Below are 18,015 nucleotides of genomic sequence, written 5' to 3'. Positions count from 1 at the left end.
CTTTAATTGTTTAATACATGCATATTATCACAATTGTATAACAGCATATACTGAAAAATTAGATTTGTGTGGTATTGCGTTTTTTGTATACAATGAAAAACAGCGCCTGTGCTATAAAAAAAAATAAGATTCATTATATATTTGGCCGGTTTTTTTTAATAACGTCATTAAATTATTTTTTTTTTTTAGCGATAGCAACTAATCGTAGATTATTGGCATGATTATTCGAGTGAATCAAACTGAAATTTGATAAAGATCAAAGAAATCGATGTTATAGTTTTGCACGTTCTTTTGAGATAGGAAACAAATCCAGTTTTGAACTTTGACCTACCAAACGCTACATGTATGTATATGATTACCTCTCTTTGACTGAGCAATCTGCATCTCTGTTTTGTTTACATCGCATTCCAGAACACGAACTGAATGACCTCTGCAGCATGCAAATCAGATAAAATGCAGGAATACTTGCTATACTTTTTAACATAAATTGTCAATTTTTGATTAAATAATACTTGTATTTTACAAGTAAAGAAATGTTTATATGTTTATATCATTTCAAACGCGGAAACATGAGAAATGAAAAGTATAATTTAGTAGCTACTTTAATGCAAGGTTCTGATACATGTTGTTACTGCAGCCGGATATTACACGAATTTCAATTACACGTTCCGATACGTACAGTTTTAATATGGGATTACAAATATATTTTGCTTATATGTTTATGAAAAACTTTTAGTAACTTTTTTCAAGTTGTATGCGGCGAAGTAACACCCCATTTTTTTTTTTAAAATTATTTATACATAGAAATGGACATTTAATACTTTATCGGTTCGAAGGATGCCCAGAATTTTTGCTGCACTGTTTATATTATACCACCCCCACCCCATCGGTGAGAAACGAGTTTTGTCAACTGTGCTGTGTTATTGCTAAAGTTTAAGTACAAATTGGGAGAGATTTCAAAGCCTCAAACCTTTATTGTCTGTGTAGATGAAGAATGTTTTTTGTTTTTACGTGATAAATATAGAAACATGCTGTTCGTGACCGTGTTACTATACAAACACACAATTTTATGTGAATACTTTTCTGGCCTTACATTTAGAATATGAAAATGTTCTTGAAAATGGCGTTTATTGTGTTTTGAATTGCTTTGAACTTCCGTATGTTTCATTGTACCACCTAAAGATTACACAGGATGTAATGGAATGTGTTTACTTCAGTGTGCAAAGAAGAGGCACATCTGTACTTTATCGGCGTGCTTCTTTCAAGGGTTGATTATTTTCCTTTTAGTAGTGATATTTTCATCTGTACTACAGAATCTGTTGTGCTAAGGATTGAGGATTGTGAATTATATTATTTCACATACAAATAATCATTTCAACGTAAGTAAGCTTGTTTTTAAAAAAAAAAAAAACTTTTTTGCAAGAGATATAAAAATTGATTGCTTATCACCCCATCTATTTTGCTAACAATTTACATCTTAAACGATACACATCTATTTCTCTATTTAATTAACGAATTGTGTTTGATTATCAGTCTGTGTGATTTATGAAATATCTTTTTATTGCTTATAGCATTCCAAGAATTCATTGTTTTGTGTGTTTATATTATCTATTTGAATTAAAATAAAACATTAATCAAAAGGTTGACTCTGGTATATAGGACTATAATTATCATTATGAATATTCATGTAAACATTTAGTGTAATTTTAAAACATAAAAACAACAACAACAAAACATAAACAAAATAAAAACAATAAAAACAAAATGATTTTTTTAAGTGAAGTGCCAGTATTATTTAGTTTTCTTGTTTTTATTTTAACCAAACAATTACTTCTTAGAAAAATAATCGTAATTATTTCATTTAAAAGAAAGAAAAAATTATATCATCTTATGATTAGGTTTTATATTGGTAAAAAAATCTTAATAGCAGTAATATTTATTTGAAATAATATATTGGCATTGATTGTAGATGTTAAATGATACAAAATTCAGACATCTACCAAAGGGCAACTAAAATATACATGAATATACAAATTCAGGATAAGTTATGCTTTCAATTCCACTAAGAAATTGATACTAATTAAAGAACATATTAATAAGGCATATATTTGCGCTAATGTTTTCTGGAGAAATTTACAGGCACCTTAGTAAATAAAATAAAACAGTATTCTGAAAAATAATATAAGATAAAATCAGGAAACTACACCACAAGGAAAGAATATTTTCAGTGTCACAAAATAAATAAGGTGACCTTTTCTGAGTTACCTCCTCTTTGGCCACAACCATTTTATGTCCTTGTGTTTGTTTTAAGTTTGGTAATATTTTCTCAAAAGTGACATTCTTTCTTATGATCAATGTGTAATTAACTGTATACTGTATATCCATTAAACACATTCATTGCATTTTGTATTTTTTTTTTTTTTGCCTAACGTTGCATTTAATTTTGATAAAGATTGTATTCTGGGAACAAAGAATAATATTGAGTTAATTTTAACTGAAAAGGGAAGATGCAATTTCTTTATTTACATCCAGATAGCTTAAGGAAAAGCGACCATAATTTACTTATGGTATATCTAGGTTCAAGTCCTAGTGTGGATAATATAAAAAGAAATTCACTTCTTTTTTTCAAAACATGTCCTTTAGATAAATTAAGATAACAATTCAGTTTCAAGAAAGTTTACTTAAAATGATTGGCACTTTTTTAAAAGCCAAAAATTGATGCTTACTTTGCTGATATTGAAATAAGTCAAAATCCTTGTGTTTGTTTTAAGTTTGGTAATATTTTCTCAAAAGTGACATTCTTTCTTATGATCAATGTGTAATTAACTGTATACTGTATATCCATTAAACACATTCATTGCATTTTGTATTTTTTTTTTTTTTTTTTGCCTTACGTTGCATTTAATTTTGATAAAGATTGTATTCTGGGAACAAAGAATAATATTGAGTTAATTTTAACTGAAAAGGGAAGATGCAATTTCTTTATTTACATCCAGATAGCTTAAGGAAAAGCGACCATAATTTACTTATGGTATATCTAGGTTCAAGTCCTAGTGTGGATAATATAAAAAGAAATTCACTTCTTTTTTTCAAAATATGTCCTTTAAATTAAGAGGACATTTCAGTTTCAAGAAAGTTTACTTAAAGTAATTGGCACTTTTCAAAAAGCCAAAAATAGATGCTTACTTTGCTGATATTGAAATAAGTCAAAATGTCGTATTGTGCATGTGAAATATGAAGGAGGGAATGCACATTCAAAATAAAAATATTGAAATAAGTCAAAATGTCTCTTTGTGCATGTTAACAAAAATGCAATCAAAATCCTTGAGGTAAGGTTAAAATGAATTTTATGTTTCAATTTCAATTCAATGCATTCTTCCTTTCCCTGAAAAGAAATAATTAAACTGATGAACTAATATATCCTTCAATCTAAATATGTTTTTTTTTATTAACTTTATATGTAAAATGAAAAAGATTGTATATCAAATAAATGTTTTGCGAGAATGATATATAAAGAACAGTTTATTACTTGCATGTTTATGCATTTTCATCCTGTCTAGTATTTATATGTTAAATTATATTTAAAAAAATTGTGCTTTGTAAATATGAAGGAGGGAGTGCAAATAAAAAAAACGAAAAAAAAAAAACAACCAAACCAAGCCTAACCAAAAACAAAACAACAAATCTCATGAGTAGAGATGTATTAAGATTAATTTTGCACAAATCATTCACCTCTTGAAGCTGAATTGTTGACAGGTATACAAATATTTTACATTTGGATCTATATTTCTTTATTTAATGAGGTTCTCTCTTCAAGAAAGTAAGATAGAAACGTTTTATTTTAAACTATATACAATGTATAAAGTCTCAGGGGGTAGGGTTGGGTCGCTACATATATAACCGAACAAATTTTAACAAAGACGTTTATGAGAAATCTCTTCAAAATATCTTCTCAAGAACAGCTAAGCTATGATTGGTCATATTTATTGTGTAGCATTCTGAGGTGGTTCAAATTTTGTTCAAATCATCCCCCCCCCCCCCCCCCCCCCCCCCCCCGAGAATGATGTGCCCACAATGGACGATCAAATTTTTATATAAAAATATGACAGGGGAATCTTTAAAATTCTTATGTTCAAGAACAGCAAAAAAAGCCTTGATTGGCCATATTTAAGTGAAAGCATTCTTAAGAGATGAATATTCAAGTTTGTTCAAATCATGACCTCCGGGTGAAGGATGGGGCCACAATTTAAAAGACGATTCAAGTTTTACATAGAAATATATAGAAGAAATTCTTAAAAATTTTCTTCGTAAGAACAATAAAGCAATGGTAGGTTATATTTATATGGACGCATCCTCAGAAAGGGTAGATTTATATTTGTTCATATCATAACTCCCAGGGGAAGAGTGAGTCAGTCAGTGAAAAGAAATATGTACCCGGTAAGCATACTTAGTGCAGATTCAATATTATTCAAATCATACCAACTCCCTTTGAGGCGTAGGTCGGGATCAAAATGCATTTATGCTTTCCAATGCTAATTGATTATTTAATCCTAGCTACAGTGCTCAGGTGAGCAATGTGGCCCCTGGGTCTCACTTTTCTTTCTTGTAAAAAGTCTGAAATCATTTACCAATTTAAAAAAATACGAAATACAAGCCAGGTTAAATTTATTGATGATTCCTTGATTAGCTAAACAAAATTCAGATCCCTATGGCAAGTTACATCTTCTTTTGATATGCCTGGCGGATAATCTGTAATAAGTTAAGTTGACGTTCATTAGATTTAAATTGAACTATCATTTATTTATCATTTTCCTTTTCTTCATGTCGCTTTTGAAAGTTTATTATAGAATGAATGAAATACTTTGCATTTTGGTTGCATCTATTTAATTGAAAAGCCCTTCCTATCGTTAACTTTCTCAGAGTTATTTCTTAAAAGAATGAATAATATTATGTATTACGTGATTATAGTAAGTCTTGGAAATTATCTGTGATGTATTTGATTTAAAAAAGATATTTATTAAATATATGATTTTGAATTCATTTGGGTATAGATATTGATTTATTTTGTCTCTGAAAATGTGCACGTGCAAATGATCACAGGCAAATCATTTGATATATATTGAAAATGTATGAAAGTATCTCCTACATCTATTCATTGAATGAAAGAAACCTTTCAATATACATTTTAAGAGAAGTAAGTTCTTTCATGAATTAAAGGTCCTGTTACTTTTTAAGAGAACATCACCAGTAGATCATGATCACCAACCTATCTTACTAATTGATTAAAACATTGGCAAAATGTATGTTTAAATCTTTTATCGTTTTCATGTTATTACAATAATTTCCTATCGATTCTTATGGTTTGAAATCCACGTGCTATGTAGACTTCGGCAAGTAATCTGTCACATTTTTGGTATTAAACTTAATTGAAAAGATCCACGTTTCTCGTGAATTTATTGAAAAGCTGTGATGCCTTTGTATAGGATCCTTCGGGCATGTATAACTTATTGAAATATGACATTTAATTTGAACAATAATGTTATGCTGACATAAGGAGATAACTGAATGTATTAAATGTAACCATTACTTTTATAAAACCCAACAAAAGTGCAGAGTATGATTTAAAAAATTAAATTTTAAACAAGGATAGATAGCTCTTAATATTACAACAGGTTGGATTTATATGTTGACATTTCATACAAATTCTAATGATGTTCCATTTTTTTAACTGAAGTAACGACATCTCAAGGCCACTCTATTTACGAAAAACCAGCTACTTTTTCTTCTACTTCACTGATCTGTGAAGGAATAGTAACGACCTATATTGTGTCTTAAGCTAGAAGAGGTACAGGACAAGTATCCCCCCGAACATTAAGCGGTGTGGCACAATTAAACAATATATCACTTTAATCATATCATATTTGTAGGTCAAAGTAGATATTATTTTTATTGTTATGATCATATTCCATCTATATTTTCTGAAGGTTTGAAATAAACATGCTGTACAGAGTGTAGAAAGCTTTTTACTTCATATCACAATATATCAACGAAAACTTTTGTATTTTGATGATGTAAAGATATAATGGTAGTCCGATATTTCGTGTCATCTTGAATACTTTGGTCAGTCCCTACAAAAGTGCATGACAGAAATTAAAAAATCCTATTTTGAATCTGAGATAAAATGCATAAAAAATACCAAAGGTACTGTGATCACTGCGCTCACTAAATTATACCCCGCCTCCCATTCCATTATAATGGCAAGGTCCATGTTTTGTTCTAGCCAACACAAAATAAGTGTCGTACCAAAATATAAAATAAGAGGTGCAAAATGACATTATGTGACAAAGAATCTATAACAATATCATCAAATAGTACAAAAAGGAGTTGCGGATAAGAGATGTGTATATACATATATATTACAGAAAGAATGGAAGTGTCCATGTTTTGCTATGGGGAACCTGGAAATGTGTCTGAACAAAAGGTAAAATAGGAGGTGCACAATATAATGGCACTATGTAACAAAGATTCTGTGAAAGTTTCTGTACATTCTTTCACTGAATTGTATAAGAGGATTGCGGTTAAGAGAAGGGTACCCCAAAGCGTAACAGACGGATGGACATCCTGATCGCTATATTCCTTCCCACTTTTCATGCAGGGGTATGATAATTATTATGTTACATTAATACTCATTCACCCAAATTCCAATGTGAACATGAAAACAAGACACTGTATGAATTTATTTCCTTATTTTTTGGTTGAAATTTCAAAAATGCAGAGCGACAAATATGAACAATATTGTTATTATTTTTCTATATTGTTCCAAATATCTGATTGGCTCAAACAGGATCACATGATCAAGTATAAATTGTGTTACAAACTGGATGTTTCTATTTTAAACATTTATAAACCTGCTGTTTCTAAAATTCGAAACGTTTTTCTGTAAAACAACAATAGTCTTTTTAAACTGGATGTTTCTAAAAACAGTTACTGTGACGTCATAATGTAGATGACATGACAATGCCTTGTATGAGAAGGTATTGAGTATTAGAAAGAAGGATTTTAAGACACTTCTTATTAACTGATAAAAAATAACTTCGTGCTCGGTCGATATGCTTTCTCTAAGGTCTATATATCGAGAGATTTACCTCATCAAAAGGCTATAATTGTATAGTATGATCAGTTTTAGTCTTTAGAATTCTTATGAAATACCCGTTTGAACTTTCTGATGACTTGAAAAACATATGATGTACACGATTTAGCAAGGAATCTGTAAATTATTTTCGCAGTATGAATTTACATATAGAATCTTGTGTAGATTATTATCAATTTAACATTTAATGAGCTTACTGTTTATTATCTAAACATTTATACTTCTTATTTTCTATACAGTCTTATTTTCTAGACATCTATACTTCAGTGACAATATGAAGTTATACATGTGCAAGTTATATGTTCTCAATTTGAATAAAAACTCGAATTATGATAACAGATACATGTATATGTGTATATCTTAAACAATTATTTACTACATGATTCAGATATGATTTACTGATATATTTGCATGAAATCATTAAAGTCAATAAAGGATTTTTATTTAACTTGATGAGAGAAAATTGTAACATAATGATGAATTTTTATATCTAACCTGTTCTTGTCATTATAATTTTCTTATGAAAAAACTCAAATAAACATACTGCTTAGTCTTTTGCAAGAGTACTGTTAGCTACTTACTTCTAATCACAATATGATAAAAATATGGACAGATATATTTTGATGATGTAAAGAGTTAATTGAATGTTTAGTGTAATCGATATCTGCATTTACCGTTAATGTACCTCTGCATTATTTTATGCATTAGTGTATGTAAGAAATAAAGCAATTTTTTTTATTTAGGATAGACATCGCTGAACTAATAGAAAAAGGTAGGTTTCATCAAATTTTCCATATCAAATCGGTGCAGACAACGCTTTTTAAAACAGACAATTTGTACGAGCACATTTTTATTTTCAACATAATGAGAATCAATCATTATACAAATAAAACGGAAAGTAGGGGTTTTTTAAAAACTAATTAAATGACAAAACATCGTAATTCTTTTTCTAACATGTTCATGTAATTCAAATGATATTTTTTTTCTAATGAATGGAAATCCAAATGCAGGATACACATGCTTGGATTTTGAAATCTTATTGAAAATGTCCCATAAGCACAAAAGCACTAGTAAATCCATTAAAAAGGGAAATCTGTCAGTATATCTTCTAAATCAATTAATTGAGTAAAAAGGACTTAGTGCATATTTTCAGAGAAATAATACTTTTGATAAATACACAGAAATTTTAATGAGAGAATGCGGGAAGTTTATAATCAACTCTTACCAAAAAAATTAAAACGATGTCTAGATCTCATGAAATTTATAATAATGGCTCCTTCAGATTTTTTTCTAATAATTTGAAATCGAAATACTGTATATGATTGAGCAAGCCTATAATCAATTTTATAAATAAATAAATTTAAGAAATTAGACCTGCTCAAGTCTGTACGTCATCGTGCTCTCTTTCATACTTTTTAATAATGTCAAACCTTTGATAACATTTAACTGTGGTAGATAGCAGAAGACAGCAATGCAAAAATGTACAAAGTACAAAAAACAAAACAATAAAAACATACAGACTTGAGCAAGTTTATGGATATGTCATCTATTTTCGACTTCACTAACATAATAATCAATTATAATTAAATAAATTCTAATGCTGAGAAGATTTTGGCAAGGGGCATTTCAGCTTTATACAACTTACTGCAATGTGACACATTATTTGGATGATGTTAAGGAGATACATGTAGTTGTACGTCAAGTATTATCTTCATTACTTTATTAGTGCCCTGCATATAAACCCTCTGAAATTGTATGATTTATATCCTACAAATAAATATTTGAATGATGCTTTTTTCATCCAAATATCTATGTGCACATAAGCATGAACAATTGTTCATTTCCTAAATCTCCTCATTTATAAACAAATCTAAAAATATAAATAATTATAAAAGAATCAATCATTTTATAAGTGAATGGCAGAGTTATTTTTTTTTATTAAATTTTGATTTAGTTACAGAACATGAGAAATTGGTGAGTCAATTTTATATGTAATTTTATATAATATAAATTATATGCCTTTGACACTCTATATCCGAAAATTCTTGGCCCACGTAAGATGCGTTTAGCGTTCCAACGTTAAACGTTTAACGTTAACGAGAATCGAACCCAGTATCTCCCAGAAAAAATTGAACAATATGTTCAGTTCAGTTTATTGAAGTCAAGAGACATACCTCTCAGAGACAATATTTACTGTAATAGATTTTAACACATAAACTTATAAAATTAACATACGTCATGTACAATTCATTCAAATTCAATAGATTCAGTAATTTATAAATAAGTTAAAGACACTGTTCTTGATAAACTCGCTAGTTGTAAAATTTACCCTAGGTAACCTTATTCTTGAACAATCTATGACATAACGTACTTAATAACTGTATCAATTTTAAGACACTTAGTTTTCTTGGGTAGTAACTTTTCAAGTATTTTGTCGAAATGTATAAAAATGTGAATATTTTAGCACAAAATGAAAATCATTATCAATGTCACCAAATTGACGAACATTACAAAATCATTGTCTATTATATCTATGCTCATAGTTTTAATATTTCTTCTTGTTCAATCAATGCGTTATACGTAAATCGTCTTAATCTGATTATTATTACTCTATATTCTAAATAATTTGTTTGACATAAGTACAACTGAAGGGTAAAACTATCTGCAAGGTAATGATAAATAAGACATCTTCGGGATTTGTCTATATCTGACATAATATTTGGATATTCATCATATATTCCATCCTGGACATATAAATTGTGTAACTATCCAAACAATTTCTAAAGAGTAAGTCTCATAAACCCATCCTATGATATTCATTTTTGATATTAATTTTACAATTCAGTCATGATTGTATCCTACCCGTTCTTTGAGACATGTTTTAGGAATGCAATTATTATTATTTCTTTTAATTTCAATTAGTATCTTATTCAAAAATATTTTAGATCACAAAGTCAATAATTTCCGTGTTATTTCAATTTTCCATTGATATTTTCTCATGACTTATAAATGAATTTGCATCACAGGCTTCAACAAGGGATCTGTCAGCTATTCTTCTCAAAATGATATAAAATTTAAACTATTATATTTTGAAGAAACAAAACTTAAACTTTATTTTGCAGGGATATTTACTAACATTTCATGTTTAGCGTCCACCTTGAGAAATGTTCACTAATATCGAGACGTTACCACTTGCCGCTGGAGACCTGCAAATGTTTTCCTATACTCGGACGTCAGGGCCACTTAGCAGGGAGGGCTCTTTTACGGGCCAGTTCCTACTGCGACACAGGACTTTTATAGAAGGTCTCATCCAAAGGACCGGACTCCCCGTTCCACGGTCGGATTCGAACCGAGAGGCGACGTAAGAATCAACTCCTTACTTTGCAGCCCTAGAGCAGACACTCTAACCATTGTTCCACAGTGGCGACGTATTGCATGTAACAATAAAAATAATGTATTCAGATCTTGAGTCTTTTAATTTCTTGTATTCAATAGTTTGTAATCAATTGAAGTTTTCTTCTGATTTGAAGTGCACTTACTCTGTAAGCTTTCGACGGAATCTTTCTAGTATTGAATACTGAATGCAAAACGACATAAAATGTGGACTCCTATTCTGAAGGTTATAAGGTTGAGTATAAATAAATAAATAAAACGCAATAAAGTATTTAGCACAATATCAATTGCTCTTATATTTATTTGTTGACTAGATACGAAGATCATGAACAATATTCAAGTTAAAAAGTTCATTCAAAAATACATATTATGGGTAAAGAAACCACGCGGACCTCCAAACAACTTGAAACAGGATCATGTGCCCAGAAGGAGTGAACATTCCATGCACACTGGTCACTTCCTAGAGTAATCCTTGTCATGATCGGGAAAATTCTTAGACAATTTATTGTGTAAAAAACCGCCTAACAGTTAGAATAGAAAAACAGAAAAGATGTTGTAACGTTATATTTTTTGATTTTATTGATTTTGGTAAAAGTTTTTTTAATTCAAATTCTCTTGAAGTTTCCTATAATGTTTGATGCATCTACATATGATTTACATCTTTATTGAATATATTGATGTGTGGTACTCCTGAGGTTTTCCCCTTCCTTTCTGTTGATATTGAACTGGGGAGTTAATAAGTTGCTTGGAAGTATATTGTCTAGAAATTGTTATGTATTTTCGTTTTGGGGAATTCGTATGAAGTTAAGCCATTCACTATTGGTAGAGTTATTTCAATTCAAATGCAAAGAGATGGTATATACTTTTTTACTCTAATAATGCTCTGATAAAATTCGTAAGAATGCAGGTTAGAGTTTGAAACAATCCGATTATGAATAAAGATAGAAATCTTTTAATATTACAACGGGTTTAATATTATTAATCATTATTAGAACATTTTGTTTTCAGAAATATTCCCATGTACACATAAGCACAAATACTTTAAAGCAGAAAATGTTTGAGTGTGCTTCCAATATAACTGATTGCTAAAGCAAACGTAAAGCATATGTGTTTGTAAAAATCCTCCATTTTCAATAAATACAGTATAATTGCAAGGAGCGATTTCTTTAAATTAAAATGTATTAAAAAAAGAATATGACGATCCACTTTTACTACAACCTGGAGTTAAATGTCAAGCTTATGTATACCATATTAATGTAATTATATATATTGATTTTATCATTGTCCTTTCGTATTATGTTTCTTATTTCAAATTCATGTGATCTACAGACTTAAATGCAGATTTCTTTTGGATTAAAACCCTTGTGCACATTTATAAAAACAAACCTTTGAGATTAAGGTTTATCTAACTCTAATTACTAATATAAATAAGATGACTTGATAATGTGAAATCTATCACTTTTGTGTCTACAATAATTTCATATTGATGTTTGATATGATTTGAAAGCCACATAACGTAGAAAGGATTCTGTACATGACAAGGCAAAGAATCTGTCCTCTATACTCTTTGTTACTTAATGGATGACCCACTCTTATTATGTAATTTAAATGATATTCTTTTTAAAATGAGTCTGTCAGTTGTGCACTACTTTTCGCAATATAATACTTAAGGTGGCTATATATACTCAGAACATGAATTAAATAGACCCAAACATTGTCTGTTTTAAAAGATTTTATTTGAGTTCATTTGTAAATTGATTGTGAATGAAAAATTTCAAGGTACATGTACATCATGTTATATTTTTATTTAGTTTTTATTGAAATTCATAATAATATATATCTTAAATTCTAGCGTGTACATATGCAGTGCATTAATAACGAATGAAGATGACATACACTATTCAATCATTTCTGAAAAACCATGAAATAAAACAATATAAAAGTATATATTTGGAGGAATATTATTTATCCTGTGATTTTACAAAAATGAACTTTTTATTGAATTTCATGGCAAATATCTGTATTGGATTCCGAAACTTCAAAATATAAAATCATTACAAACAAAGATAATAGCGAGTTTCATTAAATGCATCTTTCTTTATTCCTCACTAAGATGTTAACAGTAGTGAAGGAGAAACTTTAAGAGTACTTTGCAACAATATATTCAAGAAGTGGTGTAAATCAGATGAGAATACATAAGAATTCCAAGGAATAATTTTAACAATAGACTTGCACGAAAATCATATGTGCTGTAAAAAAAGGCAAAATTTGTTTTTAACATTAGATTTAGCAAACGAAAATAAGAAACTTGAGTTCAGCTTTTACTACTTTAATGTAATCAACATCTAGACATTTTCTATGCCTATATCCCTTGATAATTTTTACATTTATATCATCAATATAATGAGTTTGAAGTGAAAGTATATAGGAATTTGAAATCCAAATGATATTTTAACACTAGATTTGTCAGCTATTTACTACTTTCCACAATAAGATATATATAATATTGACTTATATATTTTGTATTTTTAGCATTATCTTAATTATTTTTCAATGCCCTGCATTAGTTCATGTTGAAAGTTATGAAATCTATTCAATGAATTTGGTTGGAAATCTCTTAATACTATTAATGATGGTCTTCTACGTTTTTAATTCAAACTCCCATAGACCACCAACAGATTTCGTTAAAACATACGTATATTTCTTTATGCATACCGTAAATCTGGAAATTTTTCGTCGATTTTATTTTGCGAATTCGGGTCAAAATGCTGTTGATTTATTTTAACGTTTCAAAATTTTGCGAATGACCACTGTTTTGTTTACATTTTGTTATTGGTGATTTATTTTTAAGATAAATATTTTTGCGAATGTAATGAACTCGCAAATTTGCTAAAAATTTATCTACAGCAAAATTTTCCAGATTTACGGTATATATCCAATTAATGAAAGAAGACTTGATATTTGCATGGGAATCATTTAATTTGTAAATAAAGCAAAAGTAAAAGGGTATTTATGCCCCGGATTGAAAGATCCCGAGAATATATTGTTTTTTTCCGGTCTGTCGGTTTGTCTCTCTGTCTGTCTGATGTCAACTGTAACCTAGTTCATAACTATTGAGTGAGTGGCTTTCATATTTCACAGGTGTATTCCTTGTGACAAGACCTTTCTTTGAGTCGGTTTGTCTCATTTATTTAGAGGTCAATTGGACCTCTTGACCTTGACCTCGGCGTTTTGTCTATTTTACAAAAAAATGCAACATTTTTAAAATAGAAATAATTTTTGAACAGTTGGATCAAGGACCTTCACCCTTCACATGTACTTTACCGGTCACGGTAGCCTAGTGGTAGAGCGTTCGCTTCGTGATCGGGAGGCCCGGGTTCGATTCTCGATCGCGGCGCCGCGTCATACCTAAGACGTAAACATAGGTAGTGACTGTTCCTTCGCCAAGCGCTCGGCACTAGTAGTGAAAGTCACGGGTCTTTCCGATATGACCTTAAAAACGTAGGTCCCGTGTCACGGTAGGCGTTGGCACGATAAAGAACCCTCACTGCTCCATGGCCCTGAGTGCCGAGTATAGGTCTAAATTTGAAGCCCTTCACCGGCATCGGTGATGTCTCCATATGAGTGAAAAATTCTCAAGAGGGACGTTTAACAATATACAATCAATCAATCAATCACATGTACTTATTGTGACAAGACCTTTCAACTGGTAGAATATTTTTGACCTTCTGACCTTGACCTAAAAGCTTGACCCACTTTCTAAAAAAATCAACTTTGGTCATAACTTTTGGACAGGGTTTTCATATTTCACATGTGTATTCCTTGTAACAAGACCTTCCATTGAGTACTTTTGACCTTTAAACCTTACACTTTGGAGTTTGGCATACATTTGAGAGAATTTAACACTCGTTTCTCCAGTAATTCTATAAGAGATCATGAAAGGTTGATATGATATCTAAATCAGTTAATAATTTTTATCTCATTTCAATAATTTAACAAATGACACTAGTAGTTTGCAGCCATTTCGTAAGTCTTTATAAAGAGGAATTGCCAGATAATTAATCGCAATATGACATATTACAATGTATGTGCACATATTCTTTGTTGAAAAATCGAGATAATGTTAAGTATCTTCTTCATAGTTTTAAAAAAGCGGGTTCCTTTTATAATTGTATAGTTGAACAAATAGCATTCTCTTTTGAATTAAGAAAAATAATAATGAAAATTCAAGATTTCTATTACTAATTAATTTGAATACAATTTATTGTGTATTTCTGTAATTACATGCATATCTGATTTAATTTTATATATGTTATATTTTTATGCCCAATTTCCTTCTGATTTTCAAATAAATTTATTCAATTCTGTTCTATGTTCATTTCTGTCTTCCCTTTTTTCGAATCTTTGCTAGCTAGGATGTGGTTTTGGTGGATGTCAGATTGTAAATTGATACAGCTACATTGCATTCCTCTGCAGACGGCTGCATTAAAAAGTTGGCAATGTAGGTCAAATTCTGTTTTTCACGATGTGGTTACACAAAAGTCCGGAATTCAGAAATGAAAAGTGGAGGCTCATTAAGGGTCTTTATCTTGTAATGAATTATAAATGCTTGCATTTTCACATGTGCCAAAATTATAACATGATGAGGACAAATGACATATTATTTTATCTTTGAAGTAATTATTTTCAAAAAAGAGGACTTAAATAGTAACCCCCAAAATACACTGTATTAAAAAAATAATTATTAAAAACAAATTATTTATGAATAAATAAATAATAACAATAGAATGCTAAATAAATGAAACAATGAATGAATAATTAAAGAAAATAAATTAATTAATCGATTGATTTATTGATAATTAGGAAAAAATCAAGATGTTATACAAATTCATTAATGTTGTTTATTTGTTAACATTTGTAGGCATATTCTGAGGAGCTTTTTTAATAACATCTTATTGACAGAAAAAAGAAATCATACATTAAATGACCTTGTACATACTAAATTAAAGCATTCCTAGTAGATACAAGATAAACACTTTATCCACAATATGTGGGGCTCAATTGGATGCTCATTAATAAGGAATAGTAAGTTTCATCGCATAATTGAAAGGTGTACATGTTAATTAAATACAAGATTCGTTTGAAAATAGAGAAGGGTGAAAAATTCAAGGCTTTTTTTCAGTGGTATTCCTTGACCGTCTTGATCACCTTTTAGACCATTCATAGCAAGTTTTCCCAATTGTTTTTAGAAAAAAGTCCTCTTATACAAAATGTGAAAAAAATTCTATTGTTCTTTCCTGTCTCAATAAAAAACCTTTAAAAATTATCTATAAAATGAAATTGTTCATTATATTTATTTAAGAGCAACATTTTCGCAAACAAAATAAATTCCAAATCAAAGGACTTTCCTTTGAACTGCTCAATCATGATTTACAAAAAAAAGTATAAAAATCTAAACTACCATTTGCATTTGTAAAGGTGTTTTTTTTAAATTCTGTTTTAATAACTTGCAAAATATTTTTCTGGCTGTAACCCTTATAGTTCGTGCTCTCTTTAAGTAGAAGCCATGAGCTAGTCTTCTGATTAAGCTTATTAAGACGGTAGATTTTCAAATTAAATGAGATATTATTTAATAAATCGAACAAATAATTAGTCACTCAGAATTGTTTTGATAACAATCTTTTAAGTTTTGTCAGGTAGTCGTTTTCATATTTTACCATTCACTCCTATTTTTTGATTTAGGGTAAATTGGGTAGACTATTTGTAACTGTACAGACCAAAAAGCAGACTTCGCTCAAGGGTCAATCATTTCACATGGAAAACAATAAAAATATTGTTGTGTAATGTATAACTACTTGCAAAAGACAATTATAAGTTTATGTTCAATACTTTTTAATCAAATTTAGACAATTGTGGACGTTGGAATGAGAACTATTCATTTAATAGTGCTTGCATAATTAAAAGTTAAAACAAAAATTACCAAATCAATATCAGTAATTTTTTTTAATAAAATTTCAATATTTCTCAACATGTCTATATCATAATTGTGAGAAACAAACTCTAGTTTGCTTCAAATCATCAAATCTTTACATATAACGGGGAAATGAGGAGATAAATGATATTGTGAAATTGATAATGACAGATTCCACTATATATTATACTTTAGAAGAAAGAAAGTTGTTTTTTTTCTCTCCAAATATTATACATGCATATTTACATCAAATGCCCGTTATTATTAAATTCTTTTGTAAAATGTAAGCTTGATAAGAAAAGCGTGTGCGGTTTATTACCATTGTAAATAAAAGAGTCAAACCTCCTGGTATCAATAAATATTAGTAAACTCAGGTGACCTATTGCTATCTGTTGAAATATTAGACTTATAAAACACAACTAGTATGATGAATACATGTATGCTATAAATTCTGACCATTATTCATCCAGCCAAATGTCATAATTGTAAGATGTCGCTTTGATCTATGTAGGTAATATAAGCAAAGTAAACATATATTAAAGTACATGTAGTTATCATCAATGTTATGAAACCTCAAGGCGCCAAATCTAACCCTATTATCTGATACATATGTGTACTATAGAGGTCTAGAGAGAGTGCCTGGCACCCAATCTAGGAATTGTGCCAAGTACGTAGATGAGCCCCAGACACTACGACTCAAATACACCCCTAGTTGAGTTCCAGTGTCAAAAAGGAAGCAATTAAGACCGTTTTGGGGCACAAGGGCGTCAAATTCAATCCTTTTATCTGATACATACGATAGGGGTCTAGAGAGAGCGCGCCTCGCGCCAAAACTAAGAATCGTGCTATTTAGGGGCGCACGGGACACTGGGGCTCAAGGGATTCTCATTGATTCCAGTGTCAGAGGGACCCAGTTTCTGAGCGTCAAATCAAACCCTATTATCTGATACATGAATGTGCTATAAGATTCTAGAGAGAGCTCCTCGTGCCAAGGTAGGAATTGTGACACTCAGGGGACCCCTGGACACTAGAATTCATAGATACCCCTGTTGATTTCCTGTGTCAACCCAGTTGACATCGTTTATAGTGCCAAGGCGCCAAATCCAACCATATTATCTGATACATATATGTAATATAATTGTTGACAGAGAGATTCTGGCGCCCAAACTAGGAATTGTGCCACTTAGGGAATCAAAAAACACTAGGGCTCAAAAGCGCCCCTATTGATTTCCAACATCAGAAGGAACCGAACTGACACCATTTCTGAGCGCCAGGGCGCCAAAACAAAACCCTTTATATGTGTAATAAAGGGTATGGTAAAGTAGACTTGCACCAAAACTAGGAATTGTGCCACTAAAGGACCCAGGAAACTAGGGCTCAAAAGCACTCCTGTTGATTTCCAATGTAAAAAGAGACCCATATGACACTATTTTATGTCGCACCAAATCCAACTATATTATCTGATACACATATGTACCATAATGGTCTTCAGATAGCGTCT

At 30.2% G+C, this 18,015-nt stretch overlaps 1 long non-coding RNA gene across 1 annotated transcript; it reads left to right on the top strand.

The window, feature by feature from the left end:
* Positions 1 to 1,080: 1,080 nt before the first annotated feature.
* Positions 1,081 to 10,614, top strand: LOC134249645 (uncharacterized). Its single transcript, XR_009988338.1, has 3 exons — positions 1,081 to 1,379; positions 7,894 to 7,922; positions 10,273 to 10,614. It is a non-coding gene; the product is annotated as an uncharacterized LOC134249645 (long non-coding RNA).
* Positions 10,615 to 18,015: the final 7,401 nt, after the last annotated feature.

This window comes from Saccostrea cucullata, unplaced genomic scaffold, assembly GCF_032062105.1.
Source record: "Saccostrea cucullata isolate Sc308-1 unplaced genomic scaffold, CSIRO_AGI_Scuc_v1 ctg4279, whole genome shotgun sequence".
Taxonomy (NCBI): domain Eukaryota; kingdom Metazoa; phylum Mollusca; class Bivalvia; order Ostreida; family Ostreidae; genus Saccostrea; species Saccostrea cuccullata.
This window is presented reverse-complemented; position numbering and strand designations above follow the sequence as displayed.